At 39.8% G+C, this 24,101-nt stretch overlaps 1 pseudogene; it reads right to left on the bottom strand.

Annotated features, from left to right (window-relative positions):
- Window positions 1–18,908, bottom strand: part of LOC147447965 (uncharacterized) — a 65,692-nt pseudogene extending 46,784 nt beyond the window's left edge.
- Window positions 18,909–24,101: the final 5,193 nt, after the last annotated feature.

Here is a 24,101-nt window from a genome sequence, read left to right as displayed (position 1 = left end):
ATGGAAAAACCCACTCAACCAATTGAAAATATTGATGAAAATTGATGATAAATGAATTTAGGTCTCCATTATCACCTCGGGAATGCGAGTTATTAATCGTTCTATAACCGGTTTTACCTACACGTGTAGGGGCGCTACCAAGGGGGGGTACCATATGACGTCGTGGGTTAATCAAACTGTTTTCATATGTTTTATGGTTTGTTTTGATGAGTTGATTTCAAGTATTAAATGGCCATAAACTTATGTGAGAGTATATGGTTAGACATCCTCAACCGCATAGGTAGATATGATTAAAGTGGCTTTCTTTTGGGGTTACCATTTATTATGTGAGTACCATATCGGTGAAGTGATGTGATATGGTGATAGGCTATATTATAGATCTGAGCTTGATGCATTGGTTTCAGGTCAAATAATTTCATTTGCATGTTTTGCATACTCCTGAAAATTATAATTTTTTTTTTTTTGCATATGTGTGAAGTTATGGTTTATGGTTGACCTAAAGGTTGGAGCTGTTTTCCATCATGTTTATGGTGATGGAATGTTATCATATTATGTATGGGAACTCATCGATTGATGTGGATGCCTCATATGCATGGTTATGATTACTTTCCACCTTCCTAGGTCAAAACTAGCTCTATGTGCTAGGGAGGTGAAGTGCAGATGTGATGCATCAAATTTGCATGGTTGGATGTTGTCAAAATTGGATTCTTATATCATGATTAGTTTCTGGTAGGACTCTTTTTATGCATGAAAGAAGCACGTTTTAAGAGTCATATGTGTGTGGACTTCGATTGATTACAGGGGATATGTCAAACTCCAAGTGTGGAAGTTGGTACAATGTGATTATGATTCATGGTCAAGGGCTGAGATTCCCTTATGGATTATGGTTGATATTCTATGGTGTAAAACGGTGTGGCTCATGTTTTTTTTTTGGATATGGTTATGCTGCCGAAATTTTTCCAGCCATGTTATGTTTTAAAGTGGTTATGCATGATTGGTCGTGCCTCACCCGAGTTGGGTGGAGTGCTCATCCATGTGAAGTGATTGGATAATGGTTTATGGTTTTGGGATTAGATCATGAAGTGATATGGATTATTTATGGAAGAGGTGTGAGGGTAGAGACCCTGTACAGTCTAACTACTTGGAAAAGATTGTTTGTGCGTATGGGAAGTGCTATTGTGATTGAACTCATATGTTATGTTTCTCATGGCAGCGTTGCTACAAGACTAGGATCACCTACATTGCTTAGCCTTAGACTAAAGGATCATTGACCTTGGGCTTTGCTGGATCGTGGGTGTTTCCTAGGTCTTCTTTTTGTTAGGCTCATCTATACGGCTAGTGCGTCGGGGGTTGGATGACCCACACGGCTAATGCATCAGGGATTTTGCCTTGGCTTTGCCTAAACACTTGGTGTTGGACATCGAAGAGACATGGAGCCTAAATTGATGTTGATACCCTACCACCTACTGGTATTTGGGATCCTTTCAGAGCTTGGGTTCATGGAGGGAGGTGAAGCGGCCTCAGCCTATGTCTGGCTCAGGTAGGTTGGAGGTGTTCTGGCTCGCTCCAGGCGAATTGAAACTCTCTCTATCTGTAGTAGAGTGGAAGTGGATGGGTGGATCGGTCAATCCATACATAGGGTCCAGTTCTCTGCTAGTTATTTTGTCATAAACTTTTTGATGTTATGGTATACCCAGATTTTGTCATTGCATTAATACATGGTTACCTGTTTCATTTAAAGATTCTCTGTTGTCATTTTCTCATGTCTTTGTGCACTCTATTTCACCCTCCACTATATTATCTCTCTCTCTTCCCGCAACGCGGTGTACACATATATTCACCCTCCACAATGTTATATTTTTCTTGAGTATGATTTTATTTATAACACCCATTCAGGGGTAGAACTAGTTTCTAGGTACCTTTGGATGCAGTTCAAATCATGGCCTAAACTCCATGCTTGGTCAGGCACTGAGAAATCCTCCCCTATGCAGATGCTTTCGCAACTCTGACGTATATTGAAAATTGTATAGAAGTGTAAGTTTTATATTTTGTGCATAGACCCCCGGGGAGGGGTATCTCTCACCTGGTATCAGAGCCAATGCTTAAGTTTATGGGGTTAGCCTAAAGTCTGATACTAGTTCGGTTAGTTATGCATCATGCATGCATTCATGCATGCTGTTTGAGAAAAGATATTTTATTCATGATGCATCTATAAGTGACATTGGCTTGGTGGTATGTGTTTGACTTGTCTTATCGAGTGAAAGTGTTTGGTTTGAGTTATGGTAAAGTGGTTGAAGTGTTCAAATGATGGCTTTGTAATTTCTTTGAATGTTTGTTTTGTAGTAACAAATGGCTCCCAGAGTAATGTTTGAATGCTTTAGCCAGGGGAATGCGGTTTTGGCCATAGTGTTCAACAATATGGCGACACGTTGTCCAAGGATGAACGGGAACACTTTTATTTAGAAATCGGCACAACTTGTTGGAAGAGTGTTGACCGTAGTTACCTTACCCGTCACCAAGAACCTTTCCGTCAATTCTTCATCTATATTGATGAGTCCAAGAAATTGGTTTGCCAACCTCAGACTACTTCAACTCCGAATATCGTTAGGCCTAGAAGACATGTTCTACTACTTGGCAATGCACTCCCAAATGTTAAGGATTGCCTAAGCTGCTAAGAAGTTTGAAGCTCTTGTAGCTGTCATAGAAAAAGAGAAACTGATAGATAACTACAGACCACGTTGTTGCATGGGAGGTCTGCGAGAATACCTTGTTATGAGACTCTTAAAAGAATATTCAGAGAATTAGCTCCAAGACACCCAAAATATTGTAATGAAATCATAAAAATAAAATTTTGATGAATAAAAGAAGCGTAAACTCAGTTTTTGTTCACATGTGTACTAAGTTTTCTCTCTCTCATTGTCTTGTTTTAGATGGATCTTCTTAATTGTTTTAATGAGCTCCCGAGTGACTCTGCACAAATAGTCTTTTTCAATTATGCATTTGGATTCAGTCTCCATTGAGGAATTGAAGTGGTTCGAGTTTCAAAGGGGACTAGAGATTACCTTGTATTGAACACTTACGTAGCATGGGAGTTATATGTTGAAGGTCATCCTGAACATCGAACACAAGTGCCTGATAGGTTTATAACCAACCCACAACTTTGGGTAAAGGAAAAGATCCAAGAAGGCGATGCTAAAGTGCAAGGATACGTTCTTTACCTTAATCTTTGTTCTCTTTGGACAAACCGAGTCGTAAACTCGTACTTAGTAAGAAGGACCTTATGCTACACCAAAGATACGGATTTTGTGAGAAGGTCATAATGAGAGTATGGAAGAAGTCAAATGGCTATTATGACCCCAAGATTGGTTCAATAGAGTCTATGGACCTATTCTCAAATACAACCCTCACCATGTCACCGTTACCTTTGATGACTATGACAAACCAAGGTGCATTGGTGACTTTGCCCAAGCACAACCAATGGCAGTGAACTCAAGTAGATATTTCTACAAAAATCATGTAAATGAACGACATGCTCATGTAAATTTCTTAATGGATTATCACCCAAGGATATATCACGGAGGGAAGAATGGTACGAAAAGAAAGACGTGACTTTTAGTGCACAAGTTGAAGTTCTAAATTTTGACACCCAAGATGTGAACAAATGTAGGGGTAGAACCTCAGTTGTAGGAACCAAGAATTGGTTCATTGGATCCTTTCGTATTTATGTATCTCCCTAGAAACACTATGTATCTTTTTGCTCTTCTGCAATTATAAAAATTTGATTTTGATATAATACGTATTGCTTTGAGGATATAATATTTGAGTTTGAATCTTGGTTTTATCATTCTAACTAATTGAGTGATGGGGTGTGTGTGTAGATGAGTGACATCTTACCTCAAGGGATATGGGCGGGTATACTCTCTCGCCTTATGGTGGAGGAGCATTTTCAAACTGGAGTGGAAGTGCAAAGACTTGTCCCTACCACACATAACAAGGAAGAGAAGAAAAGATTGATGTCTACGGATTTTATTGTACCAAATACCTTCCGAGCTTGGTAACATTATGCTGCAGGGAACCCCGTGTTTAGACCACCTGAGCATAAACCCTTGCCTGTTGGAAGTATCGAGTGGATACAATTCAAGTTCGAAATGGAGTTTGTAGTCACTACTCAAAAATTGTACATAAATTCTTATGAACTTATCATAAGATCAACAAAGGAAACGTGGATGGCCAAAAACATACTTTCTTTAGTAATGGCTACGTGATGCTTTGACATTGTTATGTTTAATGTATGGGGCCATCAATGCAAAAAAAAGCGATCGACATTCCTTTAACCCGGTACCTTGGAATTTATTCTTTGACTTATTTGGGAAGTCACTAATCTACAATCCTCGTAATATAAAAATTTTATACAATGCCTATAGCAGACCTCTATGCCTTGTAGATTCTACAAACATTTACAGCTTAGTGGGATGGGACACATCAGATCTGTTTCCAAAAGAACTGCTTTCTTCGATGACTACTTATTATTCACACCAAAATGGGGGTACTTGTAACAAAGAAATGTCTTACTCAAGAATGGTATGACTCACATGCCAACGAAAAAATGTTCCAGCCAAAGATCATAAAGGATTATTGGAATCAACCATCAGACATACTCAAGGAATGGGACAACTATACTCCATTAGTGAAAGGATGTCAGAATGGATATTACTGAGTGCATTATGTTAGAGCCATTAGGATTTATTAGAAACTTTCAAGACACTTTGTAGACTTTTTGAAAACCCAAAGTTTTGTGATATAGAGATTGGATTTTTTTAAAATTTATTCTTTCTCTTATTTTCTTCTCATCGTATCTTTAAATGTCTATTCTACTTGATTTAAGGACTTCCAACGAAATAGAATATTTTAATAAGTGTGACCTTGGTTGATATAGTGCAGTAAGTTACCATGCCTCCTGGAGGAAATGCGGTTGCAGCTAACACAAATGCACCTATTGTTCCTCAACACACCATCATAAATAGAGACATTGATGCTATGCTTCGCAAGTCTCAACCTGGAAATTTTAGCGGGGAAAGAGAAGATGTAGGCAAAGTTCTTAAAGATTGGATTGAGTGCATGGATGACTACTTTGACTTAGCCCATTCGTCAGAAGTAAACAAAGCTATCATTTCCAAGTTCAAACTAGAGAAAACAGCCAAGCGTTGGTGGAGAGACCATTGCATAGAAAACAATGTTGATCCTAATGCTGCAACTTTGGAATATCTTAAGATCCAGCTTAAGAAGAACTATAAAAAAAAGTCTATCATTTAGACCGTTTGAATGAGTTTCTTGACTATACTCAAGGAACTAGAGATCTGGAATCATACTATCCACATTTCTTAACCGTTGTCAAGTATGCTCCAACAAGGATGACTCAAGAGGTCAAGGTAGCTCGATTCGTGTCAGGGTTACATAATCCTATAAAGACTAGACTACAAAGTCTTTGTCTTACCAATTTTTCCGATGTCCTTGATGCAGGAAAACGTATCAAAATAGAGTTATCTACTACCGAAAAGAGGAAACTAGAACGTGTTCCTGTTTGTGAAATCAAAAGACCTCGTCCCGAGGAGGAACAAAGATCTGGAAATCCACATCAAAGAAGAGAGAACTTATTACGTATGAAAGCCAAAGAGGATCATTTGTGCTACACTTGTCTTGATCCTGGTCATCAATCCAAGGATTGTGGGAGGGCCATACCCCGACTCCACCCTACTCACCTCCCTCAGTCCTCTAGACCGTTCCAAGGAATGACATAGATCTATCTGCAGGTATCCCTCCCACTTGGGACCGACACTCAGACAGGACTCCAATCTATTACGAATGCCAACCCAAGGGGATACATCCCTTCATTCAATGATTCTATCCATGATCAATCTGTCCTTGACAGCTTTCCGCACCCAAAATCGCGGTCCTTAGTCTTGATTCTCTTGATCTTTAACTTGAGGATCTGCTCTTGCTTTCTTGTTCTCCCTTGGTTCATGGTGATAACCCCTTTTTCCTGACAAGCAGGCACGACATTTATCACTTTACCCTAAGAAGAGGGATCTTGCAATCCTATTTGGTCTCGCTCGTCCCCGATTACCCATTTTTATCCCACGTAGTCCTAGCGTTTAACATAAAAATTTTAAATCAACATCCGGCCATTTGACCCTCCGAATCCGATCATGCAATCTGTTGCATACCCTCGTTCAGGGAAATTCATCTGCTTGTTCCCACCAGATCTTTATTTAGAAACTTTTAATTCATTTCCTTTCGTTTATCTGCTATAATTATCTTTTAACTAGTTTACTAACTAATCATGCAACACATTTAGCTTCAACCAATTCATCTTGCCTCCCCATTCAGGCCAAGATAATTGGCTACAAGCCATCAAAATGGCAGCACCTTCACAATATTTCCCAGAATTAAGTGTTTGGGAGCAGCTCATCAAGTAATTTAATAATTCTCTCCTAAGTATTTTATTTCGAGAGGTATAGCACCATTTGGTGACAGATGCACAGGATAGTCCCTATATTCCTAGCCTTTCCAGTTCCTTTTTAAGCAACCAAGTCGAAAAAATTTCCTTAATTAAATTCACATCATCCTCCCTGAGTATGACCTTCTCATCCAACTATTGCCATCAGGCCATACCCGGATTATGGCCGATTTCCAATAAGATATCAGGGGAACTTCACCCGGTCGGGCAAAAATAAAACAAACCCATTCATCCCTTATCCCTCGGGCATGAATAACCTAGGTATGCCAACTTGCCGATTACGATGCCCTAGCCAAAAAGGGCCAATCCCCGTCAAGTTCCCCAAGAGAATCCTCTCAATGGACCGGCCCTTCAATCAAATTGACCCCAAGAAGATCCATCTTGGTTTCCAGTCATTTCCAAATAATCTTCAAAACTTTTAGTTAAATCTATGTTTTGCAATGGGCTATCCCTATCACCTCTCGAGATTCCTTTTTAACTCCTAGTTGGTAATTTCCAGGTTCATTCATTTATCAACCTTAATTCCTACTTTCATTAATTATCTCTACTAGCCAAGTTTATTTAAAAAATACAAGCAAGTTTTTTCCATAGGCATTTGATGGTTAATTTCTATTCGAAAACGCCAACTTTTTAAGTTCAATCCTAGTTTTGTACGATTCCTAGGTTTTTGCAATCCTTTGCCATCCATGGGGCATCTCCATGGAAGCTTGTAGAGTTTTCGGTTCAAACAACACGGAGATCAATTCCGCGAAGTTATCCCCTATCTCCCCCATCCCGTATTTGCAAACAAACTTGAAATTGACAACTTTAGAAATACTCTTCAATACCAAAAACTGAACTACGAGTCTATCGGGCTTAGACAACTACTCTTTTCTTATGGTGCCTATCTTTCCATTAAAGCTTGGAAACTGAGGATTATAACCATAAATTCTTCCTACCGTAAAGAGGCATGCAAACCCTAAGCTTGATTACCATAATGAGATTAAACCTTTCTCTCTTTATTGGGACAAGGTTTCCATGAAGCTTAACCCTAATCACACAAGGTCACCATGGAAGCTAAACCTAAATTGCAAGCTTGTCTTTCAAAGCTTTTCCTAAGTGCAAAGTTACCATTAAAGCTTAGCTTAATAGTGCAAACCTACCTTTGAAGCTTAACTTTATGATGCATAGATACTCTTAGCACTTAACCCTAATTGCGAGGTTACCATTAAAGCTTGAACCTAAAAGTACAAGGTAGTTACTAAAGCTTACCCTAAGTGCAAAGTTACCATTAAAGCTTAGCTTACGAGTGAAAATCTACCTGTGAAACTTAACTTTATGATGCGTAGATACTCTTATCACTTAACCCTAATTGCGAGGTTTTCATTAAAGCTTGAACCTAAAATACAAGGTAGTCACTAAAGCTTACATCTAAGTGAAAAGTTACCATTAAAGCTTAGCTTACGAGTGCAAATCTACCTTTGAAGCTTAACTTTATGATGCGTAGATACTCTTATCACTTAACCCTAATTGCGAGGTTTCCATTAAAGCTTAAACCTAAAATACAAGGTAGTCACTAAAGCTTATACCTAAGTGCAAAGTTACCATTAATGCTTATCTTACGAGTGCAAATCTACCTTTGAAGCTTAACTTTATGATGCATAGATACTCTTATCTCTTAACCCTAATTGCAAGGTTTCCATTAAAGCTTAAACCTAAAAATGCAAGGTTGTCACTAAAACTTATACCTAAGTGAAAAGTTACCATTAATGCTTAGCTTACGAGTGCAAATCTACCTTTGAAGCTTAACTTTATGATGCATAGATACTCTTATCACTTAACCCTAATTGCGAGGTTTCCATTAAAGTTGAAACCTAAAAATGCAAGGTAGTCACTAAAGCTTACACGTAAGTATGAAGTTACCATTAAAGCTTAGCTTACGAGTGAAAATATACCTTTGAAGCTTAACTTAATGATGCATAACTACCATTAATACTTAACCCTAATTCCAAGGTTACCATTAAAGCTTAAACCTAAAATAATGCACAAAAACCTTCTTAGTATTAAAACACATAGATTAATTAAACCTACTATTAATGAAGATTACCTCCTCTAAACAAGAGGGAAGTGGGGTTGAAGTCCTTCTTGAAGAGATATGAGGCTCAAGGAGGAAGGAAAGGGATTTAGGATGAAGAGGAAGGAGAGAGGAGCTTCTTCACAAAACTCTCAAGGGTTTGGCCTTCAAGAGAAGGAGAGAGCAAGAGCAAGGTTTAATGGATACCTTGATTTACTTAAGCATAATCTTGAGCATGGCAAGTATGCAAGTAGTTTAGCAATAATGTGTGTGTGTAAAATTACAAAGGAGAGGGGGTGCTTATATAGGAAATGGTGGGTATTCTTTTCTCAATTCCTATTGGACCCCAATTCTCTTCTTAATTCCTATTGGACCCTAATTTTCTTCTTAGTTCTTATCTCTTAACTTTATCTTTCAATCAAGTTAGTCCCTTTTTCTCCCAGTTCCCGATCTAGATCAGTTCCCATGCGGATTTTGACGAAGAAGTATAAAAATAATCTTAATCTTTTTGGAAAAATATAGGGATGATGTAATTTTTTATACAAAATATCCTTGTCTTTTCATTCTTGAGTAAAGTCTTGTTGTCCGCATGACTTCTTTGTTGGTCTTGCTTTTTCTAAAAAAATTTCTAGGCTGAATAAAGTTCTGAATGGATCTAGGGTTTAGGGAGGGACTTTACCGATTGTCCATTGAACAATTCAAGCTTGAAAAGATTGGTGGACAATTATAATCATAGAAACTTCAATTTCCAAATTGGAATTTCGGAACTTTTAGACCCAAACCATCAGCAGTTCACAGGAACTTCAATCAAAAAAACTTTAACCAAAACCAGAGACAACCTAACCGTCAACCTCGTCCAGGAGGAGGAGGAGGAAATCAAAGACCTCAATTTAACAGATCTCAAGGGACTAGAGGTGAAGTAAGTCAAGCAAACGAGTATATTCATGCTGCAATTGAACATCAGGGAGTGAATGAACAATTTTCAGTAAGTCAAACCCCAACGGAGTACCAAGGTAACCATTTTACCTTATTGATTGATTCAAGGAGTACGCATTCTTTCATGTCTTCTAAGTGTATCAGAAACCTCATTTTGTCTACACACCCTGATACAGATCTTATAGTAGAATTAGCTACGGGTAGGCAGGTTAGATCTTCAACTTCCATGGGTAACTTGAATTTTGTTTTGGATGGTCATAATACTTCTGCAAACTTCAGAGTATTACCTATAGGATCTACGATGGAATTCTAGGAATGGATTGAAGAAGTTCAAGGAGGGAGGAAAGAGTATCTCTTTTCTCACCTATGATGGCACCTTTGGTGCTACCGACAAAGTGTTGGCCTTCATCCAGCAATTTGATGCGGCCTTTGGGGACGAGGGCTTCACAGAGTCCTCAAAGCTACGCCATGTAGCTATGCACTTCCAAAAATCAGCTCGTCAATGGTGGGCTAGCCTTCGTGGCAATGGAGAAGCCCCAAAGACATGGAAAACTCTACGAGTTTCCATCATGAAGCAATTTCTTCCAAGTGATACTAAAGATAAAGTTCTTACCGAATGGCGCGGCTTGAAGCTTCTCTCTCATGAGTCTATCAACAAGTATGTAGACAAGTTTTGGGATTTACATCTCAAAGCTACTGTCTTTCAAAAGATAGACTTTGCCGAGAAAAGACAGTAATTTTGTGCGGGATTACCTGAAGAGATGGCCAAATACATCAACTCTCAACGGCCCGGTACTATTACCGAAGTAATCCACCACACCATGGTTGCTTCACGCATCAATTTCCATCAAGGGGCTAGATGTAATGTCAAGCCCATGGAAAACAAAGATAAAAATGATGCAAAGGGGAAATCCAATGCTCAAAATAATTCCCAAGGCACTTCCAACAACAACAATAACAACAACAACAATCGGTCCAAGGAGAAAGGAGTTTACAAAGGTAAAAACAAACTCTCTCCTGAAGAGCTTGAAGATTTTCGCAAGGACCATAAGTGTTTCAAGTGTGGTGAGCAAGGACATGGCTATCGTTCTTGCCCCAAGAAGAATACTCGCAATGAGACTCCTAGGGCTTCCACCATCGAAGCTCCAAAAGAGGATGCTCATTGCAAAGGATCATCACTTTCCTATGCGTGGGGAAAGGTAAGAGAGCATGATGCCTTCATCTTGTTTGACCCAGGCTCTACTCTCAACTTCATATCAATAGAGTTAGCCACCAAGTTGGGCATTCAAGCTTTTGAGATGGGAGATATAGTAACAGCTGATGCAGCTTTCAAGGGACAACAAGCCTCCGTTACTCCCTTGATTGGGAAGTTGAGGCTTCATGTCCAAAGCTATGTCGACAAAGAAGACTTCTTCATCTCTCCTCTCCAACATCAGGATGTTATCCTAGGGGCACCATGGTTTGATCTCATGGCTGCCAACATGAAGTTCCCTGAAAGGAGAATTTACTTCACCTACAGGGGAAAGAACATGTATATAGATTCTAGTGAGCGTGGTCGCACTATTCCACTTGTAAATCCACTTTCTTTTGATAAATCAAATAAGAGATCAGTTTCTGCGTACATGATTTATGTCAAAGAGTCTCTAAAAGCTAATAATGTTTCATCAAATGAAAATGATAGGAATCAAGAAGAGTTAGACTTGTCTACTTTTCTAAAAGGATTCCAAGATGTGTTCATCGATGATATCCCTATGGACCTACCTCCAAAACGAGGGGATGATGACCATCGTATTGAGCTCCTTCCAGGAAGCTCACCGCCTAACAAACCTCCTTATCGAGTCTCACGAGCTCAACAAGAGGAGATTATGAGGCAAGTACAGGAATTGGTAGACAAAGGGATGGTGAGACCTAGTTCCTCTCCCTTTTGTTCTCCAGTCCTTTTAGTGCAAAAGAAAGATGGTACATACCGTATGTGTGTGGACTATCGAGCACTAAACCATATCACTATCAAAAACAGATTTCCCATGCCTCGGGTAGAAGATCTGTTTGATAAGCTACAAGGCTCTACCTACTTCAGTAGAATTGACCTTAAGAGTGGCTATCATCAAATAAGGATAGTGGATGAAGATATCCTAAAGACCGCGTTTCGCACAACATTTGGTCTTTATGAATATCTAGTCATGCCTTTTGGCTTGACTAATGCACCAGCTACTTTCAATCGTCTCATGGAGAAAATTTTTAGACCATATCGTAAATTCACTGGAGTGTTCTTTGATGATATCATCATCTACTCCAAGTCTTTGGAGGAACATAAGCAACATCTCCAAGTGATTTTTCAAGCCTTGAGGGAGAACAAACTTTTTCTCAACCAAAAGAAAAGTGAATTCTTCCTTCAAGAGATTCAATATCTAGGTCATATTATCTCTCACGATGGTATTCGTATGGATCCATCAAAGTTAGAGGTAATAAAATCATGGCATAACCCAAGGAATCTACATGAGCTAAGAAGCTTTATTGGTATGTGTGCATACTATAGACGCTTCATAGCAAAATTCTCTCAAGTAGCAGGACCACTACACGACTTAACAAAGAAGAACATTAAGTTTGTATGGACTGCTAAGGAGCAAAATGCTTTTGAAAAACTCAAAGAGAAGCTTACTTCCCAACCAGTCCTCGTGCTTCCGGATCTGTCAAAGCCATTTGAGGTCCAATGTGATGCGTGTGGTGATTGCCTTGGAGCGGTTTTGCTTCAAGAAGGGCATGCCATAGCATATGAGAGCTGAAGGCTCAATAGTGATGAACGAGTCTTGGGCATTTATGAGAAAGAGCTTTTAGCTGTTCTACATGCCCTAGACACATGGAAGCACTACCTATTGGGGACTCCATTTATCCTACGAACCGACCACCAAAGTCTCAAGTATTTCATGACGCAAACCAAGCTTTCCGACAAACAAATGAGGTGGGCAAATTTTCTTTCGCAATTTAATTTCCATATTGCTCACATAGCTGGTAAGCACAATCAAGTTGCCGATGCACTTTCACGATGACCAAAAGTTAATGCGGTGTCTATAGCTACTCACAATGATCTATCCTCTATGATAGATGAGTATGCTACTGACCCTGACTTTAGAGACATAATGTCAGCCCTTGCTTTGGGGAAGAAAGAGGAACCATTCACCTTGCAGGATGGTTATCTTCTCCACGGCAATAGGCTATGTGTTACCCATTCCCTTCGTGAGAAGGTTATGTATGAATCCCATGCTCCTCCACATGCAGGGCATAGAGGTATTCAACCTACTCTCCGAGGAGTAGATACGTATTTCTATTGGCCTACCATGAAAGTGGACATACAAGAGTATGTTTCAAAATGTGTAGTATGCCAAAAGACCAAGTATGATAGAGGGAAGCAACCTGGATTACTCCAGCCATTGCCTATTCCAAATTCACCATGGGAGAGTATATCCATGGATTTCATCTTTGGATTACCCAAGTCTATCCATGGGAATACAGGAATATGGACAATAGTCGACAGGTTTCGCAAGCAAGCACATTTTATTCCTGTCAAAAAGACTATTAAGGCACATCAAATGGCAACTCTCTTCATATCTCAGATTTTCAAGCACCATGGATTACCCACATCCATCATGCCAGATAGCGATCCTAGAATGACCAGTAATTTCTGGAAAGGTCTCTTTGAAAATCTAGGAACAAGATTGAATTTCTATTCGTCCTATCACCCACAAACGGATGGCCAAAGTGAGATAGCCAATCTTACGATACTCGATCTACTCAAGACTTATGTTACCGAAGTAGATCAACGCTCACAATGGGAAAAGTATTTACCTCTAGTAGAGTATGCCTACAATAATACTGTCCATACTTCTACGGGGAAAGCACCTTTCGAGATCATAGAGGGAAGACCTAAAAGTCCCTTGCTACTCAAAGTACATGGGAAGATCTTCGCCGCCGATGAGTATAGCCGTGACCTACAAGAATCTTTTCAAAAGATTAGGGAGGCTATAGCCATCTCTCAACAAAGGCAAAAAGCTACTGCTGATAAGCACAGAAGAGCCTTAATGTTCAAAGAAAATGATTGGGTCTTACTCAAGTTTCCTAAGGCTCGATTAAGGCAAACGACGGGCAAAAATCCTACGGGCCATCAAAAGTATTATGCTAAACTAGCAAAAAGATACTATGGTCCTTTCCAAATCTTGAAGCCCATCAATGAGACGGCTTATCAACTCAAGTTGCCCAACCATTGGCTTATACACAATGCCTTTCATGTAAGCCTACTTAAGCCCTACAAAGGAGAGCCACCAATTGAACCAATTATTGAAGACCCTCTCGAAGTTGAAGACCAAGAAGAGGTGCTACAACTCGAAGTTGTCCTTCGGCATGAAGACAAGGTACTACGACATGGTAAGATAATCCGACGGTATCTTATTAAGTTCAAAAATTATCCTTTTGAAGATGCTAGATGGATGCAAGGAGTACAACTTAAGGATAGTATGAACTTGTCAATGCTTACAATGCTACATTAGAGTAAGCAAATGTACAAATTTCTTTTAAATGACTCATGTTTTTGTCTTATAAGACTAGTCCTCTTTTTAATTGTGCACAAATTTAACTAGTATGCATGCTTAGAATCATGTTTGTGATGACGACGTCTCGCAAACACCAAGTAGAATTTGTCACTCTACTTTGGGAGAATGAAATGGACTAAAGAGCAGACATGCTTGCGGCAGCTATGTCTCCCAACCACCAAATGGATTAGTCATCCATCTTGGAAAGATGTCGTAGGGTAAAAAAGGGATCCTCTACCCGCTAAGTACGATTGACTAATGACTAAGGCTTTATCTCTTCTACCTCATAGTCGAGGACGACTATGATTTCAAGAGAGAGGTAATGTCATAAAATCTAATATCTAACCAACCCAAATGATTTTCTCATATTAAATTGATCACTTAATGTGGGAGAATAAACGGGAACAAGTGTTAAGATATAGATATGTGCTTATAGATCTATCTCAACACGGGGCCAATAGTAAAGGGGCCCAAATGGGAGATGGTCTATCAAGAGCAAGGCTAACCAATGGAGCATAAAACCTTAGGGTTAGCTTCATTGAAGACCTCCAATAATGTGTGTAAAAGTCCTTTGACCTTAGGTAAGCTAGGGTTGAGCTTGAGGTGGGAACCCAGCCAAAACTCGAGGTGCTTGTCCTGCTTGAGGTGCTTGTCATGCTTGAGGTGCTTGATTAAGATGCTTGAGGTGCTTGACTTGGTGCATGATTAAGGTGCTTGAGGTGCCTTGAGAAGCTTGCCTGAGATGCTTGTGGGAACACCCCCTACTTCAAGTGCTTAGTCATGCTTGATGACTAAGGGGCTTGTTCATCCAAAGTCAAAAAGATCCCTACAAGGAGGGGGGCGAGCCTACAAGGGGGGGGGGATGAGAGAGAACACACACACACACACACACACACACACACAAGGGAAGCCCCAGCTTGAAGAGGCAGCAAGGACACTTGTCAAGTTCCTCCTCATGTTGCCCTCATGGTGTGCCTGAAACCTATTGGTTGGCCTCCCAAGGGGTCCAATGATAATAAAGGATATTTAATTAATTGATTTTGCATTTATCAAGTCCTCTCTCTCAAAGGGTAAAGGAGGACACTTGTCCCAAGGCTATCCATGTTGCTTGTAATGGCTCCTGCTTGTGATTGGCTAGGCCTAGAGGGGTCCAATGAGCTTCAAGCATGAGCTACGAGGGAGGGTCGACCCAAGCAATCTAGGGGGGTTCTTAGGGGGTATACTCACCCACACACACTCACAAACACTCTCATTGTGTACTATGCAAAGTGAAAGAGCTCCCTCTCTTTCTCCAAGCAAGTAGAGGTTGAGAGCCTACACCAACACTCTTGGCTATGGAGTGCAAATCCATCCAAGAGACATGCTTCAATGCTTGAGCTTGCCATCTATTTCTTCTTCATTACTATGCTACTATGTATGCTAGCACAAGAGTTATGATAAGTGAGGAACTAGCTCTTTCTCGTATGAAATGTTTCTTCTTCCTCTTCCCTACCCTCATTCCGTGCTAGCTCTCTCCATCTTCGAAGGTGTTTGAGGTCTTGGGACTGAGGCTTGGTATAGTTAAAGATTTCTTCAAGTTTAGGTTATGCTATGATGATGATGCATGAAGCTTTCCATCTTCATTGCTTCACCTAGGTCACAAGGAACACAAAGAATGTATTGTAACAAGTCTCTCTTTATGGGAGAAATCATAATACAAATGCCTATTGGAGGGGGGACAGGCTCCACATAAATCCGGTCCTCAACTGTTGTCATGTTCTCTAAATTCTCTCTCTTGCAAAAGTATTGTCTATGCCAAGTTAACTAATTGCTATGATTATGTTGCTATCTTCAATTATGTCTACCCGCTATGCTCACAAAATCATTTCTTGAAAGTACTCTCATTAAATTCCGTTACTCTCAAATTGAATAGGAAAATTCCATTACATAAACTACAAAACACGTGCAGCAATGATATTAAAGTCCACACGCGAATTTTTTACACAATTCCCAGTATGATATATTCCACTATGAACATACCTGGCACATTTTATGCCAGTGGTGTGACTTCAAACCGGTAAGCTTTCCTTCTTTAGTAAAACACGTTTGGAGTGAGTGCATTACGCCAGTGGGGGTCCACACAAAGATCAAATGGTCTCTTTTAATTTGCATTCTTGGGCTCTTGTGAAATTCCATGGTGCTTTAGGGAGTTTTATTGATCCATCGGACGCTGTTTGCGGCCAATATTGCTCCATACGATCCATATTTCTAAGGTCAACCCTGGCTTGCAAAGTATCTTTCTTGCCGGTCAGATGATCCCATAGTAGATTAGCCACATTCTTGAATATGTGCATTGGATCGAGCAAGTGATTGATCATGAGTCAGGGCCAGTATGGTAACTCATACCATAGAGATAGTCTCTTCATCCCTGGGGGCAATTTGTCATCACACATCTCCTTCTTCTCTAAGCATGCTTGCGTAGACATCCTCGGTGGCTCTCTTCCCAAAAAGCTGTCGCGTAACACATGATTCTCTGGAAGATACTCTTGATAAACTTCATAGATTTGATTCTTCAATGAGGGTGCCCTACGTGCATTCAATCTAGGTCCACATGTGACACATGCTCTGTATCCGCTTGTTTGAAGCCCTGCATGTTTACACATGATAATAGATCAGCTTGAGAAAAAACCAAGATTTATAGTGTCTGAGTGAGGAGTGTAAATAGATCACCTGAGCATTTTGTTAGTCCGGGATAGTCATGCATGGTCCACATTAGAATGCCTCTGATCAAATCATTCCGTCGACCTGTGTGTTGGCTCATATCCACCACTCCTATGCCAATCCACAATTGTTGTAGCTCTTCCAATAGTGAACAAAGGTACACATCCATATTATTCACTTTATATCGCCCCGGCACAATCAAGCTTAGCCATAGGTGCCCCTTCTTCATAGTCAACCACGGGGAAATGTTGTAGTTGACGATGACAACGGACCATACAGTATAAGATGTTGATCTTTGACCTAATGGATTTATGCCATCCATAGCGAGACCTAAGCGCAAATTCTGAGCTTCCTTGGAAAAATCCGACCATGTTCCATGTATATGTTTCCAGGGTGCGCAATCTGCAGGAATCCGTAGCACACCATTCGAAGATTTATTCTCCTCATCCATGATGCTAGGGCGGCCATGGACTTACATTCGAAGAAATGCTTGATGCGAGGAAGCAGAGGAAAATGTCTCAAAACCTTTTGCGGAATTTTTATTCCGTGGAGATCTACTCGATATCTCTCGGAATCACATTTCGGACACTTCTCCATGTCTATGTATTCCCCTCTGAAAAGAATGCAGTCATTAGGACAAGCGTGGATCTAATTGTAATCCATCCCCAAGTTTTGCAAAACCTTTCTTGCTTCCTCTTGGAATCTGGCATCACATTATTAGCTGGTAGTATGTGCTCTTTGAGCAATCTACACAACATAAAAATATGTTACAATTGTGTAAAAATCTATCAGATCATTATACATTTAGAGTTTTATTAAAGTAAACTAATTGTAGATCACCTGAAAAGCGTTGTGACGCTAGTGTCACTCCATCCAGACTTTTCCTGCATGTTGAGAAGAACCAGGAGCGCTTTCAATCTAGACACACGTGCTCCATTATACAATGGCGTGTTGGCTTCACTTTTCATATCATCATAGATAAGCCTTTCTGAATCCATGATCGTCTCGATCATTTCATCAATCTCGGGCTCAAAAATTGCCTCGTTGGGAATGTGGTCTGCATGATCATCCCCCAAGCTTTCAGCGGCTACATCATGTGGCCTCACATATGCTGCTTGACCAAAGCGCCTGCAAACACGTCTATTGGGTTGCAAGATTGTTGCCTGTTGGCCAGCGTCAGAGTCCGACGAGTTATAATTGGAAACAACTCAATCTATAATAGATGGATCGAACTCGCCAAATTTGCAAACGTGCTGCAAATAAACGCGTCTTGTCCGTCTCACAGCATGCTTGCATTGATTACAAGGACATAAGATACTCGTTTGACAGCCCCACATCCTCGTTTCGGTTGGACGGCCCCACATCCTCGTCACTACTCATAATGAGGAAAAAATTCTTATAATTTGGACAACAAATTTAATCTTCTATTGGCATTCTTCGTCTTTTATCTCTCTCTCTCTCTCTCTCTCTCTCTCTCTCTCTCTGTCTCTCTCTCTCTCTCTCTCTCTCTCTCTCTCTCTCTCTCTCTCTCTCTCTCTCTCTCTTTGTTCACACTGTAAACTACCTCACATTCTCTAGTCATGTCCAATCCCCGCACACCTCAGTCTAGAGGTGCACGGAGATCAGAACCACCGGGTTATAATCTCGTCTTTATTGGTCAATGCCTATATTTGTGGGTACAAGAAATCTAAACACCCACGTTTACATGATACTGCATGTAGTGGACAAAACCCCTTTGTCTCTTCTCTAGCTATAGCATTTCACAGCATCTTAACATCTTTTCACAGTAGATCTTTTCACCGTTCGTCTAACTCTAATTTTTTTACCGTAATCTCGAAGTTAGACTCTAATATAAAAACTCAATCCAAAATCTTATCTTAAATCCAACCTAATTGAACATGTGGTGATTCACTCCATTGAAGGGTAAAAGACATACCAAACTCTTCCTCTCAGCTTTTCGAGCTGCGATGCGAGATCTAGAGTGCTCCTCCTCTGACAATCTGCAAGCTTTCTCTCGTTTGCCCATCAGGGAGGTGGTCTCTCCCAGCAGAATAAATCTGAGAATAAAGTGATCAGCGCTTGAAAAATTGTTGCTCCCATCAGTCAAGATCTTGCGCATGGCACTTTCGAAAGCTATGTAGTTGTGCAATAGTTCTTGCATGGACCTGCTTGCTTGCTTGTGTGTGTGTGTGTGTGTGTGTGTGTGTGTGTGTGTGTGTGTGTGTGTGTGTGTGTGTGTGTGTGTGTGTGTGTGTGTGTGTGTGTGTGTGTGTGTGAGAGAGAGAGAGAGAGGGACTCACCATTTCTGACAAGCGTCGACGGCTCTCTGAGTTGCGCCTACATGAAAATCTAAATCTAACCATATCTTAAACGATAAAAAGAAGAAAATGGTATAACCTTTCTATCACCCAAGTGTGGTAGATTGGTTATGCCATTTCCCTTTTCAATAACAGGTAAATAACGTAAATAAACCTAAATCTAATCTAATATAATGTAAATCTAAATCTAACGTAAATAAACCTAAATCTAATCTAATATAACCTAAATCTAATCAAACGTAAATCTAACTAACATTAAACATAAATCTAATCTAATTTAACTTAAATAAACCTAAATCTAATTTAACGTAAGTCTACATCTAACCTAATCTTTAACGTCTTTTGGGATAGTTTCCTACGACGTTAAAACTCTCTTCTTCTTGTGTGTCTGTGTGTGTGTGTATGTGTGTATGTGTGTGGGTGTGTGTGTGTGTGTGTCTATGTGTGTGTGTGTGTGTGTGTGTGTGTGTGTGTGTGTGGGTGTGTATGTGTGTGTGTGTGTGTGTGTGTGGGTGTGTGTGCCAATAAAAAGAGAAAAATGGTATAACCTTTCTATCACCCAAGTGTGGTAGATTGGTTATGCCATTTTCCTCTTGAATAACAGGTCTTGAGTTCAACTCCTCATCGGCTAGATATTTAGGTCTCTTTAATTAGTTTCCTACGACGTTAAATTAAACTCTCTTCTTCTCGGGTGTGTGTGTGTGTGTGTGTGTGGGTGTGTGTGCACGCCAATAAAAAAAGGAGAAAAATGGTATAACTTTTCTATCACCGAAGTGTGATAGATTGGTTATGCCATTTCCCTCATGAATAACAGGTCTTGAGTTCAACTCCTGTCGACTAGATATTTAAGGTCTCTTGGGATAGTTTCCTACGATGTTAAGACTCTCTTCTTCTTCTTCTTCTTCTCTCTCTCTCTCTCTCTCTCTCTCTCTCTCTCTCTCTCTTCCTCTCTCAGTGTGTGTGTGCATTCTTTGTTTATGCATGTGTGTGTTCGTTTTTGGTTTATGCATGCTCTCTCTCTCTCTCTCTTTTCCTCTCTCAATGTGTGTGTGTATTTTTTGTTTCTGCATGTGTGTGTGCGTTTTTTGTTTATGCTTGTGCTCTCTCTCTCTCTCTCTCTCTCTCTCTCTCTCAAAAACACAATGTGTGTGTGTGTGTGAGAGAGAGAGAGAGGGAGAGAGAAAGAGGGGAAGGGAACATGAGAGTGAGGAGAGGGAAGGAGCATACCTGGCTCTCCTTCCTCTCCTCGTGTGTGTGTGTGTGTGTGTGTGTGTGTGTGTGGAGAAGAAAGAAAGAGAGAGAGGGAGAGCGCGCGTTACCTTGGTTGCTTGAGTACGCGCCAAAAACTCAGATCTCAGATCTGAGTTTTCGGACGCTCTCGGTTATTTTTTTTAGCCCTGACGATGTCGCTATGAGCGTCACTAAGTTACTTGTAATTTAGCGACGCCCATAGCGATGCCTATAGTAATGCCGTGGTTTTTCACATTTGAGCATCGCACTACGAGCGTCGCTACTATTAAGTACCTCTTGTAGAGAAATAAATCGAGAGATTATAATACATGGCCATTTTGGAAAAATGTGAAAATGTGTAACTCCAATCTTCACTGCTTCTTTGTATTCGTCTTTGATGTGCATTTGCAAGGCTTGGGCCTTTAGCAACTCTTATTAATTGATGTCGGTTCAATTAATAGCACAAAAATCAAAATCTATCATGTACCAAGTCATAAAGACTATAACATAACAACATAAACAAGGTACCTTAAGATCCAATAACACTCTCCTATGGTCAAAATGTCAAAAAATAGTGTTTTAAGCACTCAAATCTATAGATAAGACTCACAAATGTGTAGTCATACACCACAACAAAACTTGAAATGCTTTTAATTAGTTGAAAGAGCAAGAGACAAGGAACATAATGCAATTCTTAGAATTGAATTTGGATTCCAAGATCAAAAGAGAAGCTTCTTGAGAGTCCTATGTAGAGCTCTTCAAAAGATAATGTCAAAGTTCTATTTGAACTAAGGTTCTTTTACCTTTATACCTAGGGATTTTTAAAATGGCTTACGATCTGCTCACATGGCTTTGAGTACATGGTCAAATAATCCGGCTCAGAGTGTATAGCTTTTAGATTAAAATTACATATGCTCATTTAAAAGGATTTCCAAAAAGAAGGATAAATTACATCAGAAATGTGGTTGGGCAAGGTTTGGTCGACTAGGAGGGTGCCCACCAGTAGCATCGGCCAAACATTTCATAGATAAGTCCTTTCCTTTCTTGAAGTGATGAATCCTTATCCCACAATTTTTTGATACATTTTATTGTGGCTCCTTTCCTTTTTAACTTGCTATTCTAGTTTTACAGCTCACTGAACTAGATCATTGAATATATTTTTAGGGGATGGAACTTCCTATTTCCTTAGCTTCTTACTTCTAAAGCCACTAAGGAGCCGTGCCCTCATTTTTTTAGATGGGGATTCATAAAATTTTCAGGTTAGTTTCTCAATTTTCTCGACATAGCTCGTGTGACTGACAATTTGCCTTGCTTTATTTTGTCTAGCTCCCACAGGATGTCTTTGTTTCCTCTATTATCTAAGTACTCTAGGTAAAACTCTTTAATCAATTTTTTGTACAATCTAAGATGTCACATTGGATAATGGTAATACCACTTGCTTACTGCCTCTTTTAGTGTTTGAGGAAAATACTCCCCCCATTCATCCTCATATATATCCTTTAGCTCCACGTACTATTTGAATGCCTGAATGTTTACATCTAGATCATCCTTCTCTCCCCCTTTGAAGACTAGAAAAGAAATCTTTAGATCAGTAGAATTTTTAGAATGAATAGATCTAACTTTCTAAATTGGTTTCCTATCTATGGACTGCCTTTTACTATAACGATCTATCACTGTCTGCTTCCCAATTTTTGTTGTCATTGGTCACAATCATCGTATCCATTTCATGTTTCTTTGCTGACTTTTTTCATCTTGTGGATCTGTGACTTTGCACCACCCTCACTGTCATTACTATGTTTCCCAACTCTGTGAGATCCAGTCAATTGACTCCATCAATTTGTTCTCTTTGCATGCCTCCTCCTAGAATGAGTCAAGTGCTGAGAATCCTGTGATTCCTCAGATGCCCTTGGATCTTGAGGAACATCTATCTCATTTCTAGGTTCTCTCTGTGTATCAAAGCTGCACTCAAGATGCTATTGACACAATTCGGCTTATTCATGAATCCACGTGGAAGTCTTCTGGGAGGCATTGCTATTTTAGCTAGGTCTAACACCAACTTAGATCTATCTAGGGCAACTTAGCCCAAGATATCGTGATGCCAAAATGGAATGTTCTAGTCACTTGTGGTAGCTATTCCAAGTTGGTCAGTTAGAGGTACTTCAGACCAGGCAAGCAAAATCAGATAGAGACTTTAGATATCAAAACAAACAAAGACTAAAATGAAGTATGGGACTGGAACTGAAATGAAGTATGCGATTGGAACTGAAATAGAAATCGGAACAAGATGAATTAGAATATGTATATAGATATTCAGGATCCTATTTAGGAGAGAATTTGGCTATGAGAGTATGGAATAATGTTGGAGCAGCATTAGCGAGTTTAAAAGATACAAAAGTTCTTTCTTTGCTCCTTGATCTTCATTGGTTGTAAGAACATAAGCATTTAGTGATATTGTCCACCTCAAGGATGTTGGTCTCTATTTACTTGAGTTCTATCTTTGGGGGAGGTCACTGCAATAAAAAAGTGTGTATCACGTGGCTTCAATAGTAAGGATTATTTTACTAGATATTTTCACACATTGAAGGGTGCTAGAAAGATGACCTTGAAAAAACAATTACAGATTTAATAGGAAAAGGGTCCCTTTTGTAGGTGAAAAATTAAAAGCTAAGAGGTTTTACAAATAGACCTTGAGCGCACATGATACACAGGTTTTACATATAGTGGACCGCCCCCCCCCCCCCCCCCCCCCCCCCCCCCCCCCCCCCAAGGTTCTATCTTGAGGTTGTTGATTTTTTCCTTGACAAGGTGGAGTATTTCTATTCTATGTTCATTTCTTGTAAAGATTGGATTCCCACATTGGTACAATCAAAGTGAGTCAATGCTAGAAGGAGGAGAAAGCAGGGCCATGGGTATCCACAGATGCATACCAGGGGGACAAAGTAGGTATGAAGGTCAAGGACACGCAAGTGGACCTAGATGTGTATGTGGTTGTTTTATCCAAAGAGCTTTGCTATGGGGCCTTTTAAAGGTGATTCTTTGAAGAGTTTAACACTAGAATGGTAGCCTAACAGGACATAAAAGTGTCATTTCAGGGTTTTGGGAAAAATTTCCAAAACCATATTAGATCCACTCCTTTTGAAAAATCCTTTCATGAGCTTATAGTTCAATAACTACTACATATGGAAAAAATGAGAAACTTGTAATTTTTCTCATCCCTTGGTCACTACAAGCCTCCAAAGTTGATGGACCAGTGCATTTTGCCCAAAACAGCAATTTCTTACGGTTGATTGCATATAAATAAGAGTGGGGATTTTTGTAGGACATGAGATAAAATGCCCCGTTAACTTCAATGGGTTGGTGACCAAAACATATGGTTGCTTTTACCTCACTAATTTTTTTTTGAGCAAAAAAATAGGTAGAAAAAAGTTGCATTTTTGCCATTCTGCGGACCTATCATCAAAGTTTCTACGCTCAATACAGATACTATATACATGTTTTCTTAGTTCCTTTTGGGCCTTTGGATTCAAAAGGAGCCATGGAGCATGTCAAAAGGATAATGGATCTCTTACAATTGGAACCTTGGGGGCAATGATAAAGTGCTAAATACAGCAAACATGAAAAAACTGGGTTTAGCATTATGACCTCTAGAAACCCATAGAAACTACTCAATATCTAGCCAAGTTTGTAGTCTATGATTAGATATGGTTACTACCTAAAAAATACACACAGTTGGCCTAAGAAACTAGCAATATTGAGAAAGTTAT

Source organism: Adiantum capillus-veneris, chromosome 11 (assembly GCF_014529385.1).
Source record: "Adiantum capillus-veneris isolate H3 chromosome 11, ASM1452938v2, whole genome shotgun sequence".
NCBI lineage: Eukaryota > Viridiplantae > Streptophyta > Polypodiopsida > Polypodiales > Pteridaceae > Adiantum > Adiantum capillus-veneris.
The sequence above is the reverse complement of the archived record's forward strand: the minus strand, read 5'-3'. Positions and strand labels throughout refer to the sequence as shown.